This window comes from Microcebus murinus, chromosome 26, assembly GCF_040939455.1.
Source record: "Microcebus murinus isolate Inina chromosome 26, M.murinus_Inina_mat1.0, whole genome shotgun sequence".
Classification (NCBI taxonomy): Eukaryota; Metazoa; Chordata; class Mammalia; order Primates; family Cheirogaleidae; genus Microcebus; species Microcebus murinus.
The window spans coordinates 4,492,802-4,506,650 of NC_134129.1; the positions used below are offsets into that span (position 1 = coordinate 4,492,802).

The 13,849-nt window shown below is 39.3% G+C and overlaps 1 long non-coding RNA gene and 1 pseudogene across 1 annotated transcript; one reads left to right on the top strand and one right to left on the bottom strand.

Annotated features, from left to right (window-relative positions):
• The first annotated feature begins 1,261 nt into the window (after nt 1–1,261).
• On the top strand, nt 1,262–7,052 carry LOC105883040 (mediator of RNA polymerase II transcription subunit 21 pseudogene; annotated as a pseudogene).
• Nucleotides 7,053–10,351: 3,299 nt separating this feature from the next.
• LOC142864744 (uncharacterized) lies at nt 10,352–13,791 on the bottom strand. The gene is made up of 2 exons (XR_012915092.1): nt 13,232–13,791; nt 10,352–11,771 (listed from the first exon to the last, which is right to left on the bottom strand). It is a non-coding gene; the product is annotated as an uncharacterized LOC142864744 (long non-coding RNA).
• Between the last annotated feature and the right edge of the window lie 58 nt (nt 13,792–13,849).

The window sequence follows — 13,849 nt, forward strand, 5'->3', positions numbered from 1 at the left end:
ATAAATTATATATCACCATAGAGAGATGAATTGCAGGAAGGGAGTGCAAATGAAGTCTTGCAAGTCTTATTAAACAAAAGTTCCCTACTTTCTTTTTTTCCTTCTTCTTTTTTAAATTAGAGCAAATATGAGAGGGTTTTCTTAGGAAACATAAGATTGCTCCCACTGGAATTATTCAGCAGTCTGGATCTCTATTTAGCAGAAATATTATAAATGAGATCAAGCATTGGATTAGAATTGCTAAATAATCCTTAATATTTTTTCTGTCCTAAAGATTTTATGATTCTCTGACATAGCAAGTTATATTTTTCATCAGGTATTTCCCCAGTTTATGAAAAATGGATTAAAGCCTTTACTTTGGACACGTCTATTAGCTGCTTCAGTCTGACCTTTACCTGGGAGCCCCTGCCCAAGGGTGCAATAAGACTGAGAGAGGACCTTTTCAGGGTAGTGGGATTTCCATAGTGGTCCAAGCAGCTCTGGAATTTGCTTTCATCGTCCAGGCCCTGCTCTTTTCTCCTATGAATTGTTGTATTAGTCCCCTTACTACCTCAGTTCTCTTGTCTTCTTATAGTCCCTCCTCCTCCAAACTATTGCCAGAGTTGAATTTCTAAATGTAAATCTGTTTATATCACTTTCTTATTTCAGTGGGCACCCTATCTTCTTCCAGATAAAGTTCAAGTTCCTCAAAATGCATGAATAAGGCTTTTTAATGATCTATCAGCCTTTCCAAAATTCCCATTGTTAGTATTCCTGCTACAAACCATGTGCAATGAATTCTCCAGGTCCTTTTATGCCTCTGGGGTTTTGTTTGTTTATTCTTTCTTTCTTTCTTTAATTTTATTTTCCACCCCCTCCTGCCACCTCTGGGGTTTTGTAAAAACTGTTCCCTCTAACTGGGACAACAGTCCCTGCTTCATGTTGCTTATTTTTATTCATTTTTTCAAGATTCAGTTATGAAGTCAAATCTCTTTACTAAGAATGTGAAAGTGTTCCTCTTTTGAAGGCTAATGGTATTCTGATATCCCTTCATTACAGCAGTAATTGCAATGTGCTGCAATTGATTTTCTCATCCATTTTCCTTCTTATTAATAGACTGTGAGAACCTTGAAAGTAGGGATTGCTTTCATTTACATATTTCTCAGTATCTGGCACAAAAAATACATAAATGTTTCTAGAAATAATGATCCTCAGAATAGATGACTCTTAAATTAACTCCATGACTTTATAAAGCATGAGGGCAGATTCATGGTCAGCCAACATGGTCACCAACAGAAATGGTAATGAATGGAATACCAATAACAACAAAAACCTGTGTAGGAATAGCCCAAAAGGCCACAGCACACTGGGAAGAGGATACACCACTGAAATATGGCTCAGCACCTAGAACCTCATGGAGATGTCCATGAAGTTGTAAGAAATAGCATGGAATGGGAGTGGAGCTAGTGGTGATGGTGGGGAATGCAAGTATTTTCTTGAATTTTTCTAGGAATAGTTCTTATCATAGCTTTAACTCTCAACTATACCATGTCCTTACTTGAAGAAAAAAACACCTAGAGGGCAGGCCTCATGGGGTACAGTTAACCTTTTCACCTCTAAAATCTTGAAGATTAATTTATGATTACAATAGTAGGTAGAATAATTTGTATAAATGAAGCTACAAGTTATCATAATAGAATTATGATGATTTTTTGAGACAAGGCCCTACTCTGTTGTCCAGGCTGTCATACAGTGGCAAAATCATAGCTCACTGCAGCCTTGAACTCTTGGGCTCAAGTGATAATCCCGCCTAAGCCTCTTGACTAGCTGGGACTATGGATGCACACCACCATGCCTGGCTAATGTTTAAAAACATTTTTTTGTAGAGATGGGATCTAGTTATATTGCCCAGGCTGGCATTGAACTCGTGGCCTCAAGCAATTCTTGTGCGCTGGCCTCCCAAAAGTGCTAGGATTATAGGCATGAGCCACCACACCTGGCCCATAATGAAATTATATACTGGGTTAATCATTTCCCAGGGTACCCTACAAATGATAATGGTATTATACCTGCTTAGGTGGCCTTTATATAAATTAGATGCCATATATGTACTTCTAGCCACCTCTAGTAAGTATATGTTACAAATGGAGCCTACAAATGCAGTGAAATTAAAAATACACATGAAGATTATTAAAAAGTATAGGTTTCTCTATTTACTGGAAAAATGTCCTATCCAATGATCAATTTACCATTGGCTTTTTTTACACTTTTGTTACTTCTTGGCCAAATAGAAGTGTTATTTATAACCGGCATTAGGACAACTTCCATGTACTTTAACCTGTACACATAAACACATGTGTATATATAAAAATAGTCTACTGATTTTAATTTTACAAACATTTATTGAATACTGATTATGAGCAAAAAACTGCTTAGGTATATGCTATGTACCTGTGTGTGTGTGTGTATATATATATATATATATTTACACATACATATATCTTCATATATCATATAAAGATCTTATTATGATACAGAGCCTAGTTTTGAGGGGTTTGTTTTTGTTATTTTTTTTGAAGCCAGGCTTCTGCTATGTTGCCTAGGCTGGCCTGGAACTCCTGGGCTCAAGCAATCAATCCTCCCCACCTCAGCCTCCTGAGTAGCTGGAACTACAAGTACATGTCACCATGCCCAGCTTCTACTTTTAAATATAGTGAGGAACTAATAAGGTACATAATAAATATAGTACATAAGAAATAAGCACTTTACAGTGATGCTTGTCATTCCTCTGATGTCCTTCCAATCAGGAGGGTATATTTCTGCCCTAGACCCCAGGATGTGCCTCAACAGACTTCTTATAGCTTAACTTTTCAGCCTGGTGTTTTCTTTTTCCATAGAATTTGTTTAGAAAGAAAAATGTATTTTCCTAGGAAGTCATCTGCCTTAAATCCTTTTAGGACCAGGATAGATTATAAACCAGTAAATACTGAAGTGGAATTAGAGGGAAAAAACAGATAAAAATATAACAATTACCATTTCTTTTAAACAGTATCTAAGAAAATAATAATAGTCACCATTTATTAGGTTCTTCCTATGTACCTGGTATCTCACAACTCTCTGTAGTAGTTAATATCACCTCCATTTTTATAAGTTAGGAAAACAAAGCTCAGAGAGATAAATAATTCGACCAAGGTCACATAGCTAGACAGTGACACAGCCAGGATTTTATCAAAGTGCCGGACTCTGGAGTTTTATGTTTTTCCCAACTATGTCATGTTAAAGAAGGGGAGAAGTTATTCTTCCAAATATCATAGCAGAGTTAGCTTTTCTTTCACGCCTTTTGCCTTTTGTTTCTTGTGACACAGGATCTCATTTGTGTATTATTCTTCCTTTTCCTTTTGCTCCCAATTTAGGAACACACTGGCTCCAGAATATCCTTTCACAGCAGGTGGAAAACTTGTCAACATTTAAAAGAGATGAAACAATGCACAGAACAACTCTAAAAGGCTACTCAAGAAACTGGTAAAAGTATCTGTCTTTGAGGAGAACTGGATGACTAGAGGATGGAAGTTAGAGGAAACTGTAGTGTGTGGGTTTGCACCTGCACATATACGTGTCCCTATATAATTTTGCATGGTTTGAGTTTTTTTAGTGCTATGTTTATGTATTACCTAATTAAAAGAGATGATTATTCAGAATGATGGCCTTTTACCAAAAGGTTCTTGGTTATTTTGTATCTTGTGTGTGTCAGCTGGTGCTCTGAGCCTTAGGCCCTGGTTGCACCCATAGCTTTTACCCTCTTAGGAAAAACTAGTTGAGGTGACTACTTCCTAGTAGCTGGATAGTAAAAAAAACTACCACCTTGTTTTTGTAAATATAGTCAGAAGATGCCATAGCCCATCACTCCACTTTCTGAATATCTTCAATATGAGCTTCACATAGTACTACCAACTTAACCTTTATAGAGAATTCAGTTTTGTTACCATCTCATCTATCTGGAGTAAATTAGTTTCTTATCATAACTATGGTGATATTGTATTCTGAGAGCTCCCTCAGGAATGCAGTTCATATATCCAGTCTTGTTCATTTCAAACATTTGCCATGGGAAAAAAAGTGCTACTTATATAAAGTAATCCTTTTATTTTTATTGAAATTACTATTTCTTGACAGAATATTTCATTTAAATCACTGATCAGCTACTCTCTTTGCAAGAGACCTATTTTAACAAGCTAATTATAACAAATGAAAAAGTTGCAGTATTTAGAGCAATAGTGGTCTGTCATGTGTCAATCACAAAAAAGTACATTTTATTCCTTCCAAACAGAGTTTGCCAAATACAATTTGTGGGAGAGACATAAAAATTGGTTGGCATGGACTTGTTAGTAGTGAATATAGGCCAACTGACAAAGCTAACCTAAGAAACACATGACTGCAGCAAAAACCGATCTTTGACTTTGTAGCTCTAGTGGGTGTATTCTTGTCAGATAAAAGAATGAGGCAGTGATAGTGATGATAAAGTGCACCTCTTTGTCTTTCCTTGGAAATAACTGGTAGCCTCAATTCCTGAAGTTCTCTTGCATCTACTCAAACCAATAAACTTCTTCCTTTAATCTTGGATGATGAATAGCACCTTAATCACAGGTTACACAAATGGGCACCATTTCTTTATGGTACCTGACTTCAATTCCTTTTCCTTTTGCCACCCTAGGCTTATTGACAGCTATGGTTCATGATTTTTAGTTTCTTTCAAATGCAATGAAGGCTGTGGGGTGGGATCCTTTGAGATGAACTCAACTTCATTGCATATCAGAAGAAAAGTATGTTCACCTCTAAGAATTGCATCCCTTCATTTATTTATTACTAATCAGAACAATTATCCCCTTCCAGCTCCTCTTCTAGCTCATAATAATGCGCTCTTCAGAGCTATGTGGGCTTCTTCTGAACATTCTTTCCTAGGGATGGGAGGAGATTGGTTTTTTCCTGCCTTCTTATTGTCCCCTAAATCTGGAGTATTTCCACCAATTTATACTAGCCCTACATGAGAAACTGGCAGAGAAGAAAGCTCACAACCTGCCAGTGCTCCTCTGTATGTAGTATTACAATAAGTACATGTTTTAGGATTAATTTCTTATAGCAAAGGTGGAAGAGCTCTCTCCTATTTAAAGCCAATCTCTGAACTAAGCTTTAATGCCTATCCTCTTCCACCTTTCTAGGAACCCACACATCAATCATGGCTATTTTCTCCTGATTACACAGGCCTTATCATCTGAGTTCTTCCCAACAACACTTCAACATGTTCTAATCTCACCAAATTTAACCCAAAGAAAGCAAAACAAAACCCACTTTTGACCTATACTTTGTTATCCCTTTCTTCTCTTACAAAATCAAACTTTTTTTGCACTTGCATCTTCATTTCCTCACCTCTGCTTAATTCTGGTCTCTGCTATTACTACCCCAAACAATTATGAATAAAGTTACTAAAGCCTTCCCAAATCACTAAATCCAAGACACTTTTTCCTATTTTCATCTCATTTGATAATTAAGTATTGATCTTAGTGAAGACTCGACACTTTTGAATACTCCTTCATTCCTTCCAGAACATTTTGTTAGCTTCTCTTAATTTTTTTCTCTTTTGTTGTTTCTCCTCTCTCTCCATACAGGTCCATTATCCTTAACAGAGCATTAAATGTTCAAGAACTTCAAGTCTGGTTTCTAGGACTTTCTCCCCTCTCGCTCTAAATATGGTCCTAGGCAATCTCATCCAAACCAGTAGCTTCATTTATATTAACAAATCTCAAATAAACAGTTCTAGGCCAGACTTCTCTGGCTTAACACAAAGATAATTTAACACAAAATGGTTTGATTCCAATTTATCTATATTCATTCTAAACTTTACCAGAGATGAAAAGTCATTCCAATTTATCCCACCCAACTCCAAATAAGAATAAAATAAAATACTACTCCCTCAATCAAGTCTCAAGTTCTGTTGATTTTATTTTTTTTAAAAAAAATCTCAGGCCGGGCGCGGTGGCTCACGCCTGTAATCCTAGCACTCTGGGAGGCTGAGGCGGGTGGATTGCTCAAGGTCAGGAGTTCGAAACCACCCTGAGCAAGAGCGAGACCCCTGTCTCTACTATACATAGAAAGAAATTAATTGGCCAACTAATATATATAGAAAAAATTAGCCGGGCATGGTGGCGCATGCCTGTAGTCCCAGCTACTCGGGAGGCTGAGGCAGGAGGATCGCTTGAGCCCAGGAGTTTGAGGTTGCTGTGAGCTAGGCTGACGCCATGGCACTCACTCTAGCCTGGGCAACAAAGCGAGACTCTGTCTCAAAAAAAAAAAAAAAAAAAAAACTTTCAAGTTTTTCCTCTTCTCTTAATTTTCACTGCTACTGTTCTAGTGAAAAACAATGAACAGGGCTACAATCTAATAGTTTTTCTTCAGAAACATAGTTTTTCTCTCTACTGTCATCAGCATTTTTCCCAAAGAGAATCAGAGTAAGACTTTTGTTTACAAAATAAGTTTAATCTCATCAAACTTGAGCTGATTAAAATAAGTGCAGCAAGAATAATGATTCAATACATAGGTTCTTTTAAAGTTTGCTTTACTAGAACCTTTGATAAGAAAGCTCAGATTGGCTCACACAATTCCAAGATGTGGTGAACTCGCGTGCAGATCAGTTTCATAAGGCCAAAGGAGTCTTACAGCAATGTGGTCCCCCTGCCTCTTTTAATAATACTCAGAGAGCCATTAACAAAGACCAATCAGCTAACACTACAGAATAATATGCCCAACTTTTCTGCAGTACTGATGGAGAAAACAACAAAAACATGGATGTTCTGATAGATTCCTTACACAGTGAAGAATAGTACTAGCCTGCTTGGCAGGCTGCTAGTTTATCTAAGCTAGAAGAAGGAAACCATGAAGCTGCCACGTGTCTGGAGCACATTGTTTATCAAGGGGACATGCTTCTGGAAAAGATACAGAGTGCTCCTGCTGATACTGCACAGTCACAGCTGAAGACAAGAAATGGTATCCACAGCCAGTCTGTCCCAGCCTCATGGTACTAGTGAATACCATGTGGCTAAGAAAAGAATTGTTTCAGTGCCATTAAGAATTCTCCATCAAATTTAGATGTAAGCCTTATCAACAGTTACAGAAACATTAAACACTGACAGGTATTTAAAAGAAAAAAAGCTCAAATTGGATTTTCGAAAACCTCTTGAGGCTAGGAACCCAAATCACAGCGTACTTCAGAATTGCCTGCAGTACTTACAGATTCTGTGTACATTCTTAGATATCCCAAACGCTTAGTAATATAATCAATATTTCCACTTTTATCCTGTTCCAAAGAGAGCAGATTCTTATTGAACTTATGAAAATAACTACTTCCATAAAAGTAAGAATATTCATGAATATTTCTCTTTTTTTGTTTGTTTTTTGAAAAGGCATCCTGCTATATCGCCTAGGCTAGTCATAAACTCCTGGGCTCAAGCAATCCTTATACCTCAGCCTCTCTAAGGAACTACAGGCCCAAGTCACCTGCCCAGCTAATTTAGATGAATATTTCTGAATTCTGGAGGGGTCAAGTAGGAAAAAAATGTAAATGTTTCAATTTTCAGTCACAAAAGTATAATTTAACAAATTGCTGTAAATTACATTCTATTTTTTATAGAGACGGGATCTTGCTATGTTGCTCAGGCTGGTCTTAAACTCTTGACCTCAATTAATCCTCTTGCATTGTACTGTGATTATAAGCGTAAGTCACAGCACCTATCTGAGCCCCATTTCATAATTTTTAGAAACATGTTTCCTCATAATTTTTTCATGTTTATTAACAGATCTGAATATATTTCCCTTCTCTACACCATATAAAAGCAATATGCCAAAATACCGTGTTTCCCCGAAAATAAGACCCACCCATAAAATAAGCCCTAGCAAGATTTCTAAGCATTTGCACAATAGAAGCCCTACCCCGAAAATAAAACCTAGTGATGGGCATGGCAACGCAGCATATCTGCATAACCCATGCATTTTGTCACGGAGCTGTAAAGAAGACAGCAGCCCTTCTCATCTGCCCCACCGTGACAGCTACTATCCTAGAGGTGACTGGAAAGGTGCGGGCAGCCCCACCAACAAAGTCAGCTTCCCCTGTCAGGTCCCGGCCATCCTGTGCGTGCTGCAAGCTGAGACTTTGAGGGGAAAATAACACATCCCCTGAAAATAAGCCCTATGGTGTCTTCTTCAGGAAAAATAAATATAAGACCCTGTCTTATTTTCGGGGAAACATGATATATATACTTTAAACATATTTAGCAATTAATGTTTTAGTATTTTAACTTACCTGGTAATGACTCAGACATTTCATGAATATATATTACTTAATTTAATATAACATGACTTTAAGACTTCAAGTAATGAAAATGAATTTTGAAACTATGAAAAGTCCATTTATGAACATTTATTTTATTTACATTCACCTAATTTACTAGTTCTTTACACTCATGTTTGAATTGCTCATAGAAAACAAGGCTAGCCATCATCTTATCTTTTCTTGTTGACAAATCACGCAAGTATCAAAAATATTACGGAAGCAAAGAAACTTAAAAAGCTAGCCATGGTTCTTCCCTCTCTCCCCCTGTTTTCCCCCACAACTGACATGGCTCGAGACATTCATCAATTCATTTTTATTTGTACATTCTGCTCTTAGGTTGGATTTATACTTTTGTAATCTTAAACATCTAACAGAACACAAATCTGTCTGATTAGCAAACCCAGGCAAAAATGCATGGCTGGATTACATTAATATTAATATTCAATGCTGACAACTCTGAAGACATTCCCATTTGTATTTTATCAGCAATTTTAAAGTTAGCTTATGTACCAAAGATAATCCAAGTCACATGAACTAAAAGGCAATTGGGTTAGTTTCTACTTTTCTGAGATAATTTATATAAACATGTGCTTATTTTTTCTTTAATCCAGTTAAATATAGTCCTTATATATTTTGGCAACATTATCCACAGGTAGAAAAATATCACATACACATATGTACATAGACATTCACAAATATAGACAGCAGCAGATCTTACAGCTTTCATTAAGATTTTTCATTTGCCAGTTTCCAAATAGTTTCTCTTCCCCTTTCAGACTATCAATCTTTTAATTACTTGTTCTATTTTCCTAAGCAATTATTAGCTAGGCAACTCTAAAGTTATACCTCCAAAGATGTGACTCTTAGGTGGAAATTTTACATCTCAAAGGCACAGAAAAAAAAAATGCAAGTTTTTTCTAAGAAAGAGCTGAGGCCTTGCTGCTTATTAGCAGAGGTCAATTTTATATAGGCTATGGACTAAATTTAGGTCTGAATATCTCCACACCTCCTCTGGGTAGACAAAACATCCATTTCTGCTAAAAGTGAATTTGATGCATTTTCCTCTAATTTGGTCTCGAGGTTTCCCTCTGACGTGTGGCTACAAACTCTAAGCCTGACCTGATGAGCCTATCAAGGTAGCCACTCTCTAAGAGCCCTGATTTGGAGTAGAGTTAGGTCTGGGTGTGGTAGGTGAGACACAAAGGAGCATTCAAAATGGATGTTGAGGCAACAAGAGTCCTATGAACTCACTAGAAGATTTTTTTTTTTTTTTTTTTGAGACAGAGTCTCACTTTGTTGCCCAGGCTGGAGTGTCATGGCGTCAGCCTAGCTCACAGCAACCTCAAACTCCTGGGCTCAAGTGATCCTTCTGTCTCAGCCTCCTGAGTAGCTGGGACTACAGGCATGCGCCACTATGCCCAGCTAATTTTTTCTCTATATATTTTTAGTTGGCCAATTAATTTCTTTCTATTTTTAGTAGAGACGGGGTCTCGCTCTTGCACAGGCTGGTTTTAAACTCCCAACCTTGAGCGATCTGCCCGCCTCGGCCTCCTATTCACTAGAAGATTTTACAAGGAAGTACACAGAGCCTAGGAGAAAATTCAGAAGCCTGTTCAAAACAACCAGCTGAATGCCAGAAAGGTATACTCTGGAGACCAATTTAGTTAGATAGGTGGCTTTTCATTTAGCTTCTGTTTCTTAACTGTATCACTGAGTTCAGGCTGGAGTCCATTGACGAATAGGGTAGACAAAGCGTTTTCTATGTCTGCACTTGGAACGGATAGCTATGAAAAAGAAGTAAACCTGCCTGACCTGTGGGCCTAACTTTTGTAACACTTTTCCATCTCTTTTTGTCATTGGGGTGGGGCAGTACCGAAGCCAAAAGGTTGGTAGATTCAGTTTGTCCCATCAATTAGTTACTTAAGTTTGTAATTTACCTTTTGTAAAGAGCCTTTTTAAAAAGGCAATAAAAAATTTCTGGTCTCTTTTTAGAAGTTTCTTTTTTTTTGAGACAGAGTCTCACTCTATTGTCCCGGCTAGAGTGCCATAGCTCACAGCAACCTCAAACTCCTGGGCTCAAGCAATCCTTCTCCCTCAGCCTCCTGAGTAGCTGGGACTACAGGCATGTGCCACCATGCCCGGCTAATTTTTTCTATATATTTTTAGTTGGCCAATTAATTTCTTTCTATTTTTTAGTAGAGACGAGGTCTCAGCTCTTGCTCAGGCTGGTTTCGAACTCCTGACCTCGAATGATCCGCTCACCTTGGCCTTTCAGAGTGCTAGGATTACAGGCATGAGCCACCACGCCCAACCTCTTTTTAGAAGTTTCTACACATCAGTAGGCATCCTGGGTGGGCCTAATTCAGAAGCCCTCATTTTTAAATGCATTCCTTAAAGTACAGTGTCATTTATCTGGAACATTCCACACAATAGCCATCATAATTTTAAATTATCTTCAGTAAGATTTTGCCATTTTGATAAGTATTTGCAGCTTCTAGGGCCTAATACGTACACAAGTAAAAGGTAGGTGTAGCCAGAAGGTGGAGTACTCAGTTCTTTAGAAATTAAGGATCTCATGTTTACACTGAATCCTGGGTCTCTCGAAGGCAAGATAAAAGCCAAGAGGGAAACAACACAGGGTTGGGTTGTGTAATGCTTTTACATTGTACCTCACTGCACAGACATTTTCTTGAGGCTGGCAGGTGCTACCCCATTGTGTCTAACTTATCCTAACATCAGAGCTTATTTTTTGGTGGCCAGTGCTCTAATAGCTCTTAAGTGTCTAAACTGTTCCCACCAGTCAAGCTGTGGCTTTGGCTCTGAGATCCTCTTGACCAACTTAGCCAATGATTTTTTTCGTACTCAAGTTTAAGTAAAAAAAAAAGGAAGATGATAGAACTCAAATTCCTGTAAATTTCAAAAGCCAGAGTTAACAACCTTACAGTAATAACCATTTACTACAACCACTAACAGGTACCTTTAAAACCAGCTCTTAAGCCAGTCATGGTGGCAGAGCACCTATAGTCCCAGCTAATGGGGAGGCTGAGGCAGGACTACAGCTGGAACCCAGGAGTTCAAGGTTGTAGTGCATGATGATCACACCTATGAACAGCCACTGCACTCCAGCCTGGACTACAGTAAGATTCGGTCTCTAAAAAGAAAACCCCAAAAACAAACAGCCACTGTAAACAGCCAGTGTAAACCCCAAAACGTCACAGCACAAAGCCAAAAAGATCACATGCTTCAATGTAAAAAGAGGAGAGTCCAACCAGAGAGGAACTTACAACTCTTAGGGCTCTGTGAGAAAGAATGAGGACCTCAAAAAGCAGTCTGCAGTGCCTTTTCTAAGTTTATTCCTCAAGTGGTCTTGGGGTTATCAGCAGCGTCCTTCAGGTCCCTTTGTTGGTAGCCAGAACTGTCAAAAGACAGAATGACAACAGATTTAAAGATCTCAATCAGCTTTTATTTGCAATTCTAGAACTGGCCAACACCTCATTCCATAAAGTAGAATGACTATTCTTTTTTTTTTTTTTTTTTATTTCAGCATATTATGGGGGTACAGATTTTAAGGTTTCAATAAGTGCCCATTTCCCCCCGTAGAATGACTATTCTAATGAGCTGAGTGAAGACGGTTGGCTTTATGGACAGAAAGGGCAGAGAAAATCAGAAGCAGAGAACAAAAGTGATTGGTCATCTCAAAGTTACTTTCCTTGTTTTTAAAGGTTAAAGCAGAGGGGACTTTCTTATCATGTCAGTTAAAACTAGCTTGTTTGGGGATTTGGCTATCTCTCCCTCTTCTGATTGCTGGTAATGTCAGATAAACAACTTGGTTTCAGCTTGGTGGCATGAACCTTCAGTATGAGTATTCCATTTTGGTCTGGTCTCATTGGTCTAGTGCAGAAGTGCAGCCCAAACCAATAACCTCTTGTAATTTTATTTTATTTATTTATTTATTTTGAGACAGAGTCTCACTCTGTTGCCCCAGCTAGAGTGCCGTGGCATCAGCCTAGCTCACAGCAACCTCAAACTCCTGGGCTCAAGCCATCCTTCTGCCTCAGCCTCCTGAATAACTGGGACTACAGGCATGCACCACCATGCCTGCTAATTTTTCTATATATTTTTAGTTGGCCAACTAATTTCTTTCTATTTTTAGTAGAGACTGGGTCTCGCTCTTGCTCAGGCTGGTTTTGAACTCCTGACCTTGAGCAATCTGCCCGCCTTGGCCTCCCAGAGTGCTAGGATTACAGGCGTGAGCCCCTGCGCCTGGCCTATAATTTAACATGCCTGAATATAAACTACAAGGTTTTCAACAATCTGTTTAGGTTTCTACTCCATTCAGATTCATACATTATAGATGACGGCTGCTGCAATTAAGAAAATGAGAGCAAAGAGTACATATGGGCAAAATTGGAGCCAGCAGGGTGGCTCATGCCTGTAATCCCAGCTGTGGAGGAGGATTCTTGAGTCAAGGAGTTCAAGGCTGCATATGATCCTGCCATTGCACTCCAACCTGGGCGACAGAGCTAGACCATGCCTATGAAAAAAAAGGAGCAAAATCTCCAACATATCTACAAGTGGTTATTTATAGTGATAATCTGTTATGAAGGCAAACCCATTTTCCCTCTTGAAAGGGAGGTTTAAGAAAAAATAAATAAAAGTTCTAAGATTTCTAAATCTTACAAATGAATGATTCTTCTCTTTGATACTCAGGTTCATAGAGCCAAGCCAATCAGATTTTTTCTTGTTCTTTGCTTTCTTTTGGGCAGAGAAAAGGTATTTCTGGGAAATACTGAGCTTTTCCTTTTTTTTGTTGTTTGAGACACGATCGTACTCTGTTACTTGGGGCTGGAGTGCAGTGGCAAGATTATAGCTCACCGTAGCCTCAGAACTCCTGGGCTCAAATGATCCTCCTGCCTCAGCCTTCTGAGCAGTTAGGACTACAGGGACGCGCCACTATGCCCGGCTAATTTTTTCTATATAGTTTTAGGTGTCCAGGTAATTTCTTTGTATTTTTAGTAGAGACGGGGTCTCGCTCTTGCTCAGGCTGGTCTCGAACTCCTGACCTCGAGCGATCCTCCCGGGCCTCCCAGAGTGCTAGGATTACAGGCGTGAGCCACCGCGCCCGGCCCATATTTCATTTTAAAACAAGGTTCGTTTTCACTTATCTCAAGCGTTGGGGTGTCAAACCTCCTCAGAAATCACCCCGACGTCATTTTATAACCAGGGTATCAATTCCTTCGAGAAACGTCTCTTCTGCCCCTCACGTCAGGCGTTCCGCAGGCGCAGCTCAGGCTGACGGGAGACCTGCGCTGCAGGCCTCGGCCCTACGCAGAGCAGGAAGGCCGTCGCCTCATCTCCGTGCCTCAGTTTCCACCGCGAGCAGGCGCGGCGCTTCAGGCGCTCCGGCGTCCGGCCCCCGCGGACCGGGCAGCCCCGCCCCGAGGGCGGAGCCGCGCGCTCCCCTCCGCCTCCCGCGCCTCGCCGCTGCCGCCG